The sequence below is a fragment of the Rattus norvegicus genome, chromosome 1 (assembly GCF_021556685.1).
Source record: "Rattus norvegicus strain SHRSP/BbbUtx chromosome 1, alternate assembly SHRSP_T2T, whole genome shotgun sequence".
In the NCBI taxonomy this organism is placed as follows: domain Eukaryota; kingdom Metazoa; phylum Chordata; class Mammalia; order Rodentia; family Muridae; genus Rattus; species Rattus norvegicus.
Genome location: NC_141534.1, coordinates 213,097,452 through 213,113,532, shown reverse-complemented (window position 1 = coordinate 213,113,532; position 16,081 = coordinate 213,097,452). Strand labels below are relative to the sequence as shown.

At 51.7% G+C, this 16,081-nt stretch overlaps 1 long non-coding RNA gene across 1 annotated transcript; it reads right to left on the bottom strand.

The window, feature by feature from the left end:
* Positions 1-228: 228 nt before the first annotated feature.
* Positions 229-6,025, bottom strand: LOC108349679 (uncharacterized). The gene is made up of 3 exons (XR_015652772.1): positions 5,926-6,025; positions 4,210-5,277; positions 229-2,727 (listed from the first exon to the last, which is right to left on the bottom strand). It is a non-coding gene; the product is annotated as an uncharacterized LOC108349679 (long non-coding RNA).
* Between the last annotated feature and the right edge of the window lie 10,056 nt (positions 6,026-16,081).

The following is a 16,081-nucleotide window of genomic DNA, read 5'->3' as shown; positions in this document are numbered from 1 at the left end:
GAAAGAAGGTTAGAAAGGGTGGCACAGGCAGGCAGATTAGAGCAGATACAGCTATCCTGCCAGACACAGGCCCCGCTCCTGCCAGTCTCTAGGTATGAATGAGCCCAACATGTGCCCTATACAACAGAAGTCCACTTCAAGGCCTACAAAGGAAGGAAAAAATGGAGGTGAGAACCCAGGAGACTCCAAGTGCCCAGCAGTCACCTTTGCCAGTAGGACACGGTCATTAATTCATTTCATGAATATATATTTATTTGTTGAGCATTCCCATGTGGCAAAACCATCTCTCAGACTGAATCCTGCTCCCTGTGCCAATGCTAAGCTCTGATCCCACCTTGTCTAAAGGTAGGCATGCACAATGCACGTGTATGGGGGGGGCGGTGATATGTGTGTGTGTGTCGGGGGGTGGGGCGGTGATAGGTGAGTGAGGTTATTTGTTTGGCTCCATGATGGAGCTGGCACCTTCATAAGAAATGACTCTGATGAATCCCATCCCTCCCCCAGACAGCCATGTGAGGACTCAAGTCAGAAAGACATCCTTACCATGAACAGGATATTCTTTGGCACCCTGAATTTGAACTGGGACCTGGGAAAGACATCTGCCTTTTGGACCCCACATTGGCAGTGGATTCATGCAAGGACGCCCAAGTAGCCCCACGGCCCATCTGCCCAGGCCAAAGACCTGTGTGTTTGGAATCAGTGCTGGCAGGGAGTGAGGCACTTGGAGCAGGGGTTGGTCAGAGGCACTAGGCTTAGGATGTTCACCCCTATACACCTCTCACCCCCAACTCTCACAGTCACTATAGCTACCTAGAATCCCATTTCCTAAGTACTGGTCCCCACTTCCTAAGGAGGGCTCCTACCTTCATTCTTACCTGAAGCTCATAACCTGCTAGAAAGTAAGTTCCTGAGTGTCACACAGAGCATCCATGGCCTCTCTAGACTGACCCCTGAAATGAACCTTTCACTCTCCTATGAGGATGGTTGGTCCTATTGTCCCCCAGCTGTTGGGATGAGCCCACTAGCATCAGCCAATAGCCATGAGGCTGCTGAGTAGTGAGTCAGAACCCATGGCTCTGATTTGGGGGTTTCAGTGACCCTCAGTTTAGTTTTTTTTCTCTCCTTCCTAGATGATTGTTGTAGAATTTAGGCCTGGTTCTTCCTCTCAGCCCCATGCTCTCAGAAATAAGACAGACTCAAAATATATCTACAAATACCTCGGTCACATAACTATGCTCTTCTTTGACAAAATCACAACATAAAAATAGCTTGTTTATTCTAACCTACAGTCTGCCACATGACTGGTTACCTGTGTTCAGGTCTGGTCACATCTTCCCAGGTGATTCTCCCTTGCCTTGTTCTATCCCAGAATCCTTTCTGCCTCCCAGATATCCCACCTTCTATTCAACCCTTTCCTACAGGTTTTTCAGTTACCTACAGGTAATGCATACATAGAATACACGAGATATTCTCTCTACAGGTTGTTGTGAGGCTCCATGACTACCGTCTCTTTTCTGGATAGTTTGGAACCCAATACATACACCCCCGCCATGTACCCAACCACATCCTTCGTGTACCTACATGGCCACACACCCAGGGGTATCACAAGCAGCTGCAATGCATGTAGCTTCCTCCTGGGGTGTGAGCTATGGGGAGGAAAGAAGTCAACTTGTATCAAAACTGGAAAGGTGCTAGGTCTATTGGTGCACACCTTTCATCCCAGCACTCAGGAGGCAGAGGTAGTTGGACGTCTGTGAGATCAAGGCCAGCCTGGTCTATATAGTGAGTTCCAAGCTAGTCAGGGTTATATAGTAAGACCTTGCCTGGAAAAAAAAAAGGAAAGCCAAAAAGTGTAGAAAGTTCCAGCATTGTGGAAACAAACTGCATTACACCCCTCACAGGGTCTGGAGTGACTTCAGAGTCCACAGCACTGGAGCTAGGCTGGATCGCTCCCCTCACCTGAGCTTATGTGCTGTACCATTGAGCAAGTGTGTGCCTGTGCTGTGTGCTCCTGGAGCACGTTCCTGTGGCTCTCCAGAGCCAGCTCTGAGCTAGGCTCTTATGAGACCCATTCCCAGACAGTCCCACCTGGGCTCCTCTGAAGCCTGTAGCTTCTGGGCCAGATGATTCAGCATAGCACCTTCTCCCCTGTAAGTGATGGAGACCAGCCTAGGCAAAGCCATTCTTTTGCTGCTGGGCCCTGCACGGATCTTGGTACTTACATCCAAGCATGACCCATGCTGGCACACAGACAGCAGCTGGACCCTGGGTGTGGATGGAGGAGCTCACACCTCAGGGAGCTCTCGACTTGCTAGGGTGCACCACACCTATATCTCCAGAACACTGCCTGCTGAACAGGTCACTGTGGAATTAAGTCATAGCTGAGAGACCTCCCTACGTCACCATTCAGCATTTCGTTGCTCCTCGTCCCTCCTTGTCTTCCTCCTTCCCCCATCACTGCAAAGCCAGCAAGATGTGGGGCAGTTCGTTAGCCTCATCTTGGCTATCAGAACAAGATGGAATCCCTCCTCAGAAGCATCGCATTCCGCACTCGAGAGGTCTGTGGTCCACCCCGGTGTGCAGTCAACACTTGGGATACACAGGCTGCTGCTGTGGCACAGGGGATGATGCTGGGTATGTTGGTGGTCCTCACAATGCCCAGGATGCTAGAGATGATGCCAGAGATAATGAATCAGTTGCCAGGATGCGGAGAGGCCAGTGGAGATGCTGGAAGTGGTGAAAGAGCAGCAGGTGGGGAATAGTTGATCAGTATACAGTCGGTACTCAATAAATGTGTTCCCCCATATCTATATGTAAAGATGTCCCCATCTTCCCCAAACATGATTCTGAGAAACAGAAATGGCCAAGCTCACTGGAAAGAACCACCCCTGAAGGGTTTCACAAGGGTTTCACTATGTGGCAGAGAGCCAGGCCACAGATCTGAGTCCTCTACCACTGCCACGGAACCTCAGTTGGGCCTCGGTTTCCTCATCCCTGATCATAAATGATCAAAGGGTCTTATATGCCACCGACTGTTAGGGATCAGCAAGGCGGATTGATAAGAAGGCCCCAAGTAGATGGTCAATGCATCCAACCCTGGAACTTCTATAGCAGTCCTGATAGGAGGCCAGAGCCCAGATAAGCCATCACCTCACCTTCCTCCAGCCATGGAGAGTCTGTGTGTGACTGTCCACTCACTGTCCCATACCCTGGCCACTGCCTGCACTGGGAGGACCCAGGACTCAGAGGCCAAGGATGGCTAAGCCACACTGTGAACACACCGGCTGTAGGTCTCTGCTCTTGGCTTTCCTTACCTTCCAGACTCGGCCCTGGAGGCATGTACTGACTGCTAGGCATCACCACGCTCTGTCCCACAAAACACAGACACCATCTGTCTCTGCAGCTTCTCCGTAGCCAAGGGTGTCTGGCTGGCTCCCTCACACTGACCGCAGCATGTTCCTGTGGAGATGGCCCCATCTGGGGTCTCGCTGTCTGGTCATAGTCTGTCTGGACTCATGGACATAGAGATACTGCCTCTATGTGATTTGTTTATTTGTCTTTCCAGAGCCCTCAAGGACCCTGGGCAGCTCTGCCTGGAACCAGGGCTATGAGGGGATGAACTTTGGTTGGCCAGGGGACAGACCACACTCAGATCTGCAGACAAGACCACAAGCTTTGGCCTCTGCCCTGCCCTCCAACCATCCCAGAATGGCCATTTGCTGGCAATGATGTCTCAGCCCTGGGCACATTCCAGGACAACATCTAAGCCTGTTGTTGCCAGGCTTTCCCACTTTCCAGCTTGCATTTTACCCAGGAAGAGCAGGGTACCTTGGATGGCCCAAAGTCCTCTATACCTGGTCAACCCAGGAGGGGTGAGGACTGTCAGGATAATTGGATAATTGGACTTGAAAGCCAGGCTTCATATCTCATGGAGTGCTAGACAGACAGACAGTGCATGGGTCACAGACACCCAGCTACCATACTACAATCTGAAGCTGGGAGACAGTCAGCCTCGACTAAGCCACTACCCTGACAGCACAAACATTTGGGATCCCCAGCTTGAAACAGCTTTAAATTATGTCCATCCAAAACCATCCTCAGGTTCCCCCACACCAAAGACTACCCATGTTCTCAGAGCTTCCCATGGGTGGTGTCTCAGAGACACTGGGGACATGAACATGTTCCTCGTTCCACATTTCCAAGACTCACCCTGGAGATCCCAGCACTGGGGTCAGTGGGGGCACAGCTGGGGTCAGCGCAGGTGGTACATCAGGAGTCCGAGAGAAATGACAGTCTTAGGCTGTCGGTAGCAACAAAAGGGTCTGACAAGAGTCACAGGAGTTCTTGGCCTTTCTCTGAACAAAGAATGATGGATCCATAGCTGTCACAATCAAAGACTAAAAGCATTCTCTAAAAAGAAAATATAGGGTTGTTTATAGCCAGGATCATAAGAGTCCCCAGGAACCTTAAGGTTGGGAAACTGCTGGGCTAGGCACCCTAGAGGATTCTGTGGATGTACTCAGGGGACCCCTGGACCCTTCATTCCAGGTCCTGAGCCCCAGGTTCTGCATGGATGACTACGGTCAATCTAATGGTCTGGTCCACCTTAGGGCTACCTGGTGGAATTCGCCCCGGAATGCTTCAGGCCAAGCAAGTTTGATGCTGATGGGTTGAGCAGATAACAAGTTACCATTCAATAGAGGACGATTTCCCCTCCTGGCACTGGGGGAAGGTTTTCCCACCCTTCCTCCTGGACAAGTCTGTGGAAATAAAAAATCCGCCAAGTGGGCATTCTGGAGGTGCCGGTCGCAGAGGGTGAACTGAGGGCACAACTCACATAAAGTTTCCTAAAGCCCCTATATTTAGAGCAACAGTGGCTGCGGCTCCAAGTTTGAGCTCCAGCTCTAGCCACACCATGGTGGGACCTGCTGTCTAGGGGTGGCCACCCGACCACCTCTCCCAGGATCTCCTACGCAGAGGTGACAAGTTCAAGCAGGAACAACTTCAGAGCCTCTTGCCACGGCCTTTTGGCTTTATGTTTCCTTGGCTGGCACACAGAGCCCCCGCTGTCAGAGCCAATAGATCTAATTTCACCAGGGAAGGCTCACAGAGTCCCTCTTTTCTTGCTGCTTTGCCACATGCTTCCAGAGCATTCAGAGAGACTGTTCTGGAATGTTCCAGGGCCTTCCAGGGAGGGGTGGGTCTCTTCTCTCTATAGGAGGCATCCTGGACAGCACTGCAAGACGACAAGCAGGGCCCAGCATATAAGGGCAACACCTGGTTCAAAAAAGGCATCAAGTTCAAGACCACCAAGCTGAGTCAACAGGCAGGAACACACAGGGATCTTCCAAATGTAGGGCCTTATACACTGCCAGGCCTACTGACCTAGGACAATGAAGAGCTAAGGCCAAGAAAGCCGGTCTTATCTGACCTTGGAAATCGAGAGTGGTTTGAATGAAAATGGTCCCCATAGACTCAGAGGGAGTGGTATTATTGGAGGTGTACCCTTGTTGGAGGAGGTATGTCACAGGGAATGGGCTTTGAGGTTTCAGAAACTCAAGCCAAGCCCAGTGTCACTCTCTCTTCCTGCTCACTGCCCATCCAGATGTAGAAGTCTCAGCTTCTTCTCCAGGACCATGCCTGCCTGCATGCTGCCATGCTTCCCACCATGACCTGAACCCCTGAACCCATAAGCCAGTCTCAGTTAAGTGGTTTCCTTTATAAGAAAGAGTTGCTGTGGTCATGGCATCTATCCACAGTAATAGAAACCCTAACTAAGACAAGGATCATGGCTGGGGATAGAAGCATGGCAGCACAAGGCAGGATAGGGCCTCCTGCATGGCTTGCAGTACACAGCCTCTATCCAGTCTTGTATGGGATTGGTGTGAGTTGGGGCCCAGCTCCTCAGGAAGCCCATGTACTCACTCAGCATCTTTCCAGAAAATGGCCTGTCTTCTACGTCCATGTGCAGGGAGAAGGGCAAGTTCATCTCAAGAGTGACCATCCACAAGGGTGTGTTTCAGCTCTGTGGCAATGGGCAGATGAAAATGCATGAAATAACAGGAAGCCCTTGGAAAATGAAGATACTCCAGTGCTTGTGAATGGAAAGCCACCCATCCATCCTTCCAGGCAGCCACCCACCTGTGTGTCTATCCATCCACCCACTCACTCACCCACCCTTCCACCCACCCATCCATCCTATCTATCCACCCATCTGTCCATCTGCCCACCTGCTCCCCGTGTGAAGCTCCACAGACTATGCATGTGTGCTGTATGCAGAGGTGCCTGAGCAGGAGACTGCACGGACTCTGCCACCATCCAGTGCAAAGGAGTTCCCTGCTACCCACTTGTGACTTGGGTTCAGTGCCCCTGGCTCTGTCCCGCAGTTGACCTGGTCTGCATGTCTTCAGTGCTGGGGCTGCCTGCTTCTGCCATCTTGTCACTATCTTGGGTCTCCTCTGTCCTCCAATGCTCTGCTTACTTATTCCTGATGCTGTGTCTGTGCACACTACTGTGTTTTCAGCATCTCTGCTGCCTGTCGCCTGTCTCTGTCATATGCAGACCACTGTCACCTCCAGTGAAACAGGCCTGGCTCCTCCTGGAGCTCCTTCCACTGATTCCCCAGGCTCTGGCAGCCCCGACTCTCGCAGGCACAGAGCTTGACAAATCTCATCGGGGCTGGCTCCTCCACCACCCTTGCTCATTCCTTCTGCTCTGGTTTCAAGGACCCTCTTGAGGTTCCCATGTGCACGCACCAAGTCCTCTCATGTCCTGAGATCTCTGTGTGTGCTCCTTTTCCAGCCTGAAGAATCCTTACATTCCCTGCCACTTACCTCTGGCCCTGTGGCAGCTGGAGCACACTTGGGACATTGGGGACGAGGATAGTGAGTGGCACGATGACTCCATCTGGCACACAGTAGGTGCTGAGCAATGTCTGTGGGTGTGGATGAGTGGGCTTTGCTCTCTAGGCTTCCATTCATCACCAGTGGAAAGGACTGGACAGGGATCTACCCTGGGGCTGTCATCTGGCTCGGCTCAGAATCCCCAGGTTTGTACATGGCGTCAGTGAGAATCATGATAACACTGGCTGAGCAAGGCAATGGCTCCTTCCGGGGGTGTGTTTTGCTGCATTCCTTTTTTTCCTGATGAAATCTTTCTTGCAGGACACCTATGATGGGTTTCCTAACCCCAGAAGAAATTTCAAAGAGCCAAGAGCGGATAAGCAATCTTCACAGCAAAGAACAAAGAAAGTGAGGGGCAGGAGAGTCAAGCTGAGCCCAGGTTGTGCCTTTACTTGGCTGGGCACGTGGCTCAGTTGGTAGACAGCTTACCTAGCATGCACGAAAGTCCCGGTTTCATCTCCATCCCTGTGTAGATGTGATGGCACTTGCCTGTCATCGCAGCACTCAGGAAGTAGAAACAGAAGCTCAGAGGATCAGGAGTTAAAAGTCACTCTCCTCTACATAATAACTTTGAGGCCACCCTGGGCTACCCAAGACCCTGTCTCAAAACAAACCAACAAAAAGCAAAAAGACAGATAGCCAATACAAATAGCTGGGTAGTTTCAGACATGGTGACATTGCTACAGCATTCATTTTGCCCACGAGAACAAAGACACAGATGTGGGTTCCATGCAATGACCAGCATGTGGCAGGGACTCTCAGTAAGCAAGGTGGAACCAACTGCATGTTCAGCCTGGAAAGGAACAGTCTCTCGGCCTGAGTGAAGTTCAGTTGCTGATAGATCATGGATCCAAGTGAGAAGGTTTGGGAAGAAACCAAAGGGTGACAGCCACTGCCTAAGTGATGCAGGGGGTGATTCTTAAATAGTGCACACACAGGATGTGAAGAAATCCTGACCCTGAAGTGACTTCAATGAGGAAAGCAAGAACATAACATGCAGGGTGGAGAAGGGCCTGCAGTCAGGCAAACCCCAGGAACACACTGTCTCAGAAGGGCCCCTCACGTCAGCCATCTTTAAACAAGCCACTCTGATTGATGCGGCCCTTTTCATAAGGAGGACATTGATGAGCGCATGATGAGGTGCTGGTCTTATGAGTTGGCCATCAGGAAAATGAACTAAAAGCCTGGTGAGTCACTGTATGACACTCAGAGCAGCTAAAGCAGGAGCAAATGACAAGGCTGGAGGGAGGCAGAGTCTCTGTCACATCCACACAGTGCTTATGGGGTGTGACTTGCTGAAACCTTAGGACATAGGGCTGGGGACACTGCTCAGTCAATAAAGCGCTAACACAACTTAAGTTTGCCCCCCTCCCCCAGAATCCACATGAAAAGCCAGGCACGGTGGCCTGCACTTTCAATGCCAACACTGGAGAGGCGGTGACAAGAGGGTCCCTGGGGCTCTGTGCACAGCTAATGTGACTTAGTGACAAGCTCCAGACTAGTGAGAGACTCTGCCTCAAAACACTAGATAGACAGTGTCTGAGGAACAACAACCTTAGATGACCTGTAGCCTCATGTTCACGTACACACACACACACACACACACACACACACACACACACACACTTATCTCTACGCGATGTTGTGTAGGCTCTGCCAAAACTAGGCACATGATGACCCAGACCCAGTACAGCAGTCCCTTTGGGTATATTCCCTGAGCAATTCTTCATGTTTATCCATAGACACACATCAGTTGCTTCTGATAACATTATGTATGGCAGCTCTGTCACCTGAAGCCACTCAAGAGCCCATTATCAACAGAGGGAGCAAATAAGGTGAAGGTGTACACCCTGGGCTGTTTTGTTTGCTTTGTTTCAGTTTTCTTGAGATGGGGTCTCACTATGTAGCCCTGGCTGGCTTGGCACTTGCTATAGAGCCCAGGCTAGCCTTGATCTCACAGAGATTCACCTGCCTGTCGACTGCTGGCATTAAAGTTGTGCCCCACCATAGCTGGATGTACTGTGGAAGATTACACAACAGTGAACAGGCAAAGCTGCATGGACTAAGACGACAGAATCTCACCTCCATGGGCTCCGGAGAGAAGTGAAGCCAGACACATAGACGTGGCCACCATGTGTCAAAATCAGAAATCTGTCCATGGGGTTGCAAGAAGGTGCCTATCATGGCCTGGGGGAGCGAGGAAGTGGGGCTGTCAGATCTCTGACAACGCTCTGGTCTTGGTCTGGGGGCATGTGTGGGTAGAATGGTGTGTCACTGATTTTTGTGCTGAAGAGGGGCTACTTGCCACAGCGTGAGCTAGGATTACCTCTAGTGACCCGTATCACTTTACAACTCACTATGACAAGGATCCCTCCTGCAAGCCGAATGAACAGAGAACACTCAAAGGCCCAGTGCCCTGGGGTCCTCTCTGAATTGTCTTGGTGACCACAGCCAGCTTCGGAGACCATTTCTGAGCAGGCGTGTGAATGTTGGTCACATTCTTGTTGACCTCGGTGAGTCACACCTGCATCTAAACACACACAGCCCAGGGCTCGGAACCTCATGCATTGACAAGAGGACAGACTCACTGCCTGTTGGCTGGATTGGGTGAATCCTGAATGAACAGTTCACCCATGCTCGGGGCTGGTCATGGTCCAAAAGCTACGTGTGACACACTTCTGATTCAATCCACACCACTAATGTTTTCTCGGGCCCTTTCCAAAGTCTGGATAATCAACAAAGCCGTCCATCAATGTTAGGCAGCTCCCACAGGGTAAGTACTCTGGAGAGGGCTGTCCCCACCATGTATGGGAGGAATAATCAGTGACCAGGTGCATCGGCTATGATGACAGAGCAGAGCAACTGGAGGGTGTGGCATTCAGACTCCTCAAGCACTTACATTTCAAGCAGATACCTCGCCTTGTGCTTTCAGGTACTTTAATCGTCAGTGGCTGTCATGAACCATTGTCAACCAACTCCTGTCACCTCCATAAGCAACTCCTAAAGCAGTGTGATCATACAACACTGGGCGGGGTTCATCCCACCCCTGTGACTGCCATCCCCGGGTCCCCACGAGTTCCACTGAACGTGATCATCCCCTGCTTTTCCACCGCCTTAACAGTCTTCAGGGGTTGGGCGCAGACACGGTGGCTGCCACATTCTACCAACCATATACACCAGGGACTGAGCTCAGGGAACAGTGAACTTGGTATAAACAAACATACAAACAAACAAACAAAACAAAACCAAAACAAAACAAAAATCTTTCCAGGTAGGATTGGAAAATCAGAGCAGTAGACAGCTCTGATGGTGCAGGGCTGGCCTCCTGGTGTCCTTACCCCCCAGTGTCATCCATTAGTCCAGGAAACCAGGATGACGCAGCTGACATGGGCTTAAGGATGAGCTGAGACTGGGCCCTGGGCCTGGGCCTGGCTCCCCCTGTGCCCTTCTGTCTTTTATTGAAAGCACTAGGCCGTCCCTGTTGTAGTAAATCTCCAACCTGAATAAGCCTGTGCAAAGAACACACAACTCAGTTACAGTATTTGTAAGTTACACGCCTAGATTGGAACAGATACATCACTACACTGCTCTATTCACCAGCTTTGAGAGCCCTTAATACTTGTGGCTCCTCCAGGCCACGTGGCTCTGTTCCATCGTCCTTCCACCGCCTCTTCCTCTGTCTCCTCCGTCTCATTGTCTCCCTCTCCTTCCTCCCTTCTCCCTCCCTAAAACTTCCAGCCTCACCTTTCCCTTCCACTGCCCAATCACAGGCTCTAGCCTCCATTCGAGCAGTTAAAGTGGGGAGAAGGTTCACATGAAATTATCTGAGTACTCGATCCACTCGTCATCAGGCTGGGCAGCCCCTCTTGAGGAAACAGAGTTAGCATCAAAATATAAACAGCACCAGGGCAATCCACAACACTTCCCCACAGAGAAGGGTCCAGCCTGCCCCTTTCTTCCTTATCTTCCACAGCACACGGAGACAAGACAGCACTTGGTGTAGCCTGTGAGGCTGGTGTGGGAAGGGCAGAGAGCCGGGCTCTGAGAGGATGAGACAGGGGAGATGGGAGAGGAGAAAGACACATCATTTGAACCGACAATCAAACACAACTATGACTGTGGGCAGGCATGGGGGTCCTGCCCAGGCTACATTCAGATCACACAAGCCCCACAAACCTCTGAGTCTCTGGGGCTCCCTGGAGTGTTAGATCTCCAGGGCAGCATGATCTGTCCAGAACTTTGGGGAAGATGAGAGAAGCAGGTCCCCGAAGCGATGGGTCACCCCTGAGTGTGGGCAAAGTTTATTCTACTTTGAAGATCAGATCTTCTCAGAGCCCTGTCTGGGCAGGACCTGGGTGTTCACTCCTTCCTTCCTGCCCCTCTCTCTTTCTGTGCTGGAAGTGGTAGGAGTGGGGACAGTTAGTTCCAAAGGAATAGATGTGGGGAGTGGTTAGTTGAAGGACTGGTATGCTAGAAATGAGGTTCTGTCCTGCAGAAGCAAAGGATCTTGGGGCATCCTAATGTAACACAGTAACTGAAGGCCAAAGAGGGTGCTCAGCTCACCATGTCTTCTCGGCATAATCATAAACAACAAGTAGTTAAGAAGTACCCAGGGGCTGAGTAGGACCAAGACACGGATAAAAGGAGCTCTGAGGGGGCCTTGGAGAGACACCTGGCAAGGTGGGCCCCCACTACTCCACACTGGCCCCTTGCTCTGAGAAATATGTGCCTGACATGGTGGCAAGCCCTTCACCATTCGCATACAGAAGTGCCAGCCCGTTTGATGATTGCCTGCTCTCTAAAGTCAATGTCGTGAAAGGCTTCCTCAGACGGGATGGCAGTCCGTGCCACTGTTCTGAGTGCCCTGTGGCACCTTCTGGAGGAAGATGAGTTTCACTCACATCTGCTCAGGCCAGTGCTAAACAAGAGGCACCCAGTGGCGAGATAGGGCCCAGCTGGTGCAGTCTCAGCCTTGTGACTTACAGGTTAGAGCTGGCCAGGCCACACATGGGAAGAATGAACAGAGACCTCGAAGTCTACTCAAGTGACAAGCATGGCAAGCTACACTCCACCAGGAGGTGAGACCTGGGGGGTGTGATGTGAAAGTATAGAAGCAGTCCAACAGAGGACCCTCTGGCCAACACGGTGCTCCTGCCACCAAAACCAGCTGAGCAACAACAGTGCATGCAGCTGAGGTAAACACAACCCTCAGGGTGTGGATCTCAGCCCACCCTGGGCACCAGCTTGGCACCTTTCCCCTCCCTCAGGTTATCACCATTCATCAGACATCTTTGGTGTGCCCAGCTGTAGGAGTATGGCGGTGTATAGGTGAGGAGGATAAAAACCTGGAGCCAATGCTTAGCAAAGAATGCAATAAAAAGTAAAGTTAAAAAGACATCTGTTGGGGTTGGGGATTTAGCTCAGTGATAGAGCGCTTGCCTAGGAAGCGCAAAGCCCTGGGTTCGGTCCCCAGCTCCAAAAAAAAGAACCAAAATAAAAGACATCTGTCCAGAAAAGAGGTGGGCAGTGCAGTGGAGGAATAGAAGAAGAAGATTTGGAATTCGCCCTCCAGGCCATAATCCCAGAGAACAATGTCCCAGTGGAGGAAGGAGTTAAAGGGGCAGCTGTGCAAAGGCCCTGGGGTAGACAAGAATGTGATTCATTCCAGAACACACAGGGTAGTGTTGGTGGTGACAGGGGACATGTAGACCTTGAAGAAGGGTGTGTTCCTTCATGCTCACCATGAGATGCCTTTCATGGATTAACCACAAGCAATGACAGAACCTTCCCTCATAGCCCAGGAACCTACTCTGGCCAAAGTGTGCTCTGACCTCTGGGGTAAGATAGGTGTGGGAAATCCACAAATCCCTGTCACCCATCTCCGAGATCCCCATTCAGGATGCCAGCAGACCCCAGCCAGCATCCCAGGGGCCAAGACTTTGAGGATGGGCTGGGGGTTAGTGAGAGCAAAAATAATATTGCAAAAATCTGAGGCGAAGAAGGGAGAGGTGGGCCCGCTAGTGGGTAGGGGCTATCTGAGGTCAGCCAAGGCTGAGGAGTCTTGGGGGCCAGGGAAGGAAGCAGCTCCAGCTCAGGGCAGGCCCCTGTGCCACACCTGGCAGTGGGTGCGAGGTAGCACAGGCCTAACCTGAGTAGGCTGCAGAGCATGAGGAGAGAACAGGAGGATGTTATCTCGGGTGCTCAGCCGTGCCCAGCTGCAGGTGAGACGTGAACAGGAAGCAGTGTGGCCCTATCAGGGATAGGAGGCCAGGGTGCCCTGTCTGATGGCCACACCCACTGGCCACTCAGCCGGTAGTCTTTCACGTGCCCATGGGAGGCCTGGCACTGGCAAAGCCAAGCAGCCTGTGTGTGCCACAAGGACATGTTTAAATTATAGGGTGTGGGCATTTTTCCTTTTCTCTCCTCTGCCCAGCATTCCTGAGGCCGGGCTTGGGTTTGGTTACCAAGCAGCAAGGGGCTGGAGGGCACCCACCCACATGCTGGCAGGCATCCTTGGCTGCCGCTGGCTCCTCCCCCTAACAGCAATTAAGCAAGTCCCTACTGGCTAGTTTGGTTAGCAGCGAGGCACGTGGATGGTAGCCCCTGCCTTGGGTTGTTTTGGGCGGTGCCTGTGCATGTGGGTGTACGACCACGTGTGCGAGTGCATGCCCGGCATGTTTGCAAGTTTGTAGTCTGTGAACACCACGAGTACCTGTGTGGGATCGTGCATGAGAGAGAGGGGGTGCGGGGGGACAGACGCCTGGGGCTGCTGTGAGCATCTATGTGTCTGTGATCACAGGTCTGTGCCTTGGTACCCCTGATCTGTGTCGGGCCAGAGAATAAACCCATGGGTGGAGTGAGGCAAGGGAGATGCAGGGAGGAAGTGGCAGAACCTTCTGGCATGTGGGCCTTCAAACTGGAGCCATCCTGGGTGGTGGAGGTGAGCTCCCAGGCAGGCCCAGCTGTGTGGTCCCTGAACACCTCTGACTGCCCTGTGTCTCTCATCTGTGCTCCTACACTGTACTTAAGAATAGGACTGACCTCACAGCCCATGCAGTGGGGCTCTGGATGTAACACAGCCACATCCCTGGTCTAGCCTTTCCTTTATACAGCTGGCCTGTGCATTTCCTGACTGGTGCTGGTAAGTGGCTATGATGCAACTGGTTCATAACTTCTGGGGATTAGAGGTAGCAAGCTGGCCGCATCCTGTGCATTTGTGTGTGTGTGTGTGTGTGTGTGTGTGTGTGTGTGTGTGTGTGTGTACATGTAGACATGATGTGCTTGTGAAGGCCAAAAGTCTACATCTGTGTTTTCCACCATTGCTCTCCACAGTAGTTTTTAAGGCAGGGTCTTCTTCCAAATGGTTAGACTGGCCCCAGGAGCCTTCCAGTCCCCCACTCCACAGCACTGGCATGGCTGGCGCTCACCATCACCCTGGCTTCTATATAGGTGCTGGAGATCGAATTCAATGCCTTGGATTTGCACCCCAGACACTTTCCCCACTGGGTCATCTCCCCAGCATAGCCCTATCCTTTTTTATGTTTATATTTATGTGACAGTGCACCTCCATTTAACTAGTTGTAAAAAGCACGCCAAGTGCTACTATTTTAAAGGTTTTCCAGTGAACATTCCCCAGACGAACAGGACTGCCATGGCTGTAATCCCACTCCCCAATTATTTCATTTACACACATGAAGCTGTCCCCACTAAACGGCCAACTCTGTCCCCAGGGCCCAGTAACCATCATTTGATTTCTCCTTGGAGACTTATTATTCTGGAGATCTGGAGAAGGCAAAATCCCACAAGATGTGTCTCGCCTCTGCTTTCCTTCTCTGGGATGCCATGTCCTCACTGTTTACCCGTGTTCCAGCGTATGTCAGATCACCCTTCCTAAGACTGACTGATGCTCTGTGGGGTCAGGGGAGCAGGCCTGGGGCAAGAGTGGGGCTGAGGCATGTCTACAGCCCAGAAACCTCGTCCTGAGACTGGCAGAAGTAGGACTCCACCCTCCTGCCTTGGGTCTGTTGTCCCAGTGCACAGAGACTCATGCCCCCAGCAGAGGAGGTCACTAAACTTCCTTTCCCCTTGTAAGATCAAGTCCAGCAGTGCCTGGAATTCCTTGTTATGTAAATGAGGCATCACCAGCACCCTGATGAATACCAGTGATGTCCACCTACCCCATAGCTCTTGTCCCCCGAAGGTTTAAACAGCCTTGGTTTCCTCCCTCTCCCTCTCCCCCAATTAAATAAACTGCTTAATGAAAGCTGCCTCCCTCTCAGACCACCAGTCTGATGGGTCTGATCTTGGTGCTCCCATCCTGGTGCTCCCATCCTGATGCTCCCATCCTGGTGCTCCCATCCTGATGCTCCCATCCTGGTGCTCCCATCCTTGGTGCTCCCATCCTGGTGCTCCCATCCTGATGCTCCCATCCTGGTGCTCCCATCCTTGGTGCTCCCATCCTGGTGCTCTCATCCTGGTGCTCTGATCTTGGTGCTCCCATCCTGGTGCTTCCATCCTGATGCTTCCATCCTGGTGCTCCCATCCTGATGCTCCCATCCTGGTGCTCCCATCCTGGTGCTCCCATCCTGGTGCTCCCATCCTGATGCTCCCATCCTGGTGCTCCCATCCTGGTGCTCCAATCTTGGTGCTCCCATCCTGGTGCTCCAATCTTGGTGCGATCATGCTGTTAATGGAAGAGGAGCGAAATGGCAATACTCCACTGGAGGATGGAACAAGTTTTGCTCGCCCACTCCCCTATTAAACTTACATTTCAGCTGTTTCCAACTCTGGGCTACCGTGGACTAAACGCTGATGTTAGCATGCATGCACAATGTGTGCTGGAGTTGGCAGCTTTGATTCTTCTGTGTAAATCCAAAGGAATTGCCGGGTCACCTGCATAGCACCCTGGAAGTTTCTGCTGCACTGTTCAAGTGTCTTGCACATCAACCAGAGAAACTGTCATCCCCATAGCTGGGAGGTCTGGTTCCTCCACGCCGCCGATATCTGCTCTTTTCTTTGGTATGTATGTATGTATGTATGTATGTATGTATGTATGTATGTATGTACCTATGCAAGGCTTCTCTGTGTGGCCCTGGCTGTCTTAGAACTCACTCTGTAGACCAGGCTGGCCTGGAACTCAGAGATCCACATGCCTCTGTCTCCAAAATACTGAGATTGAA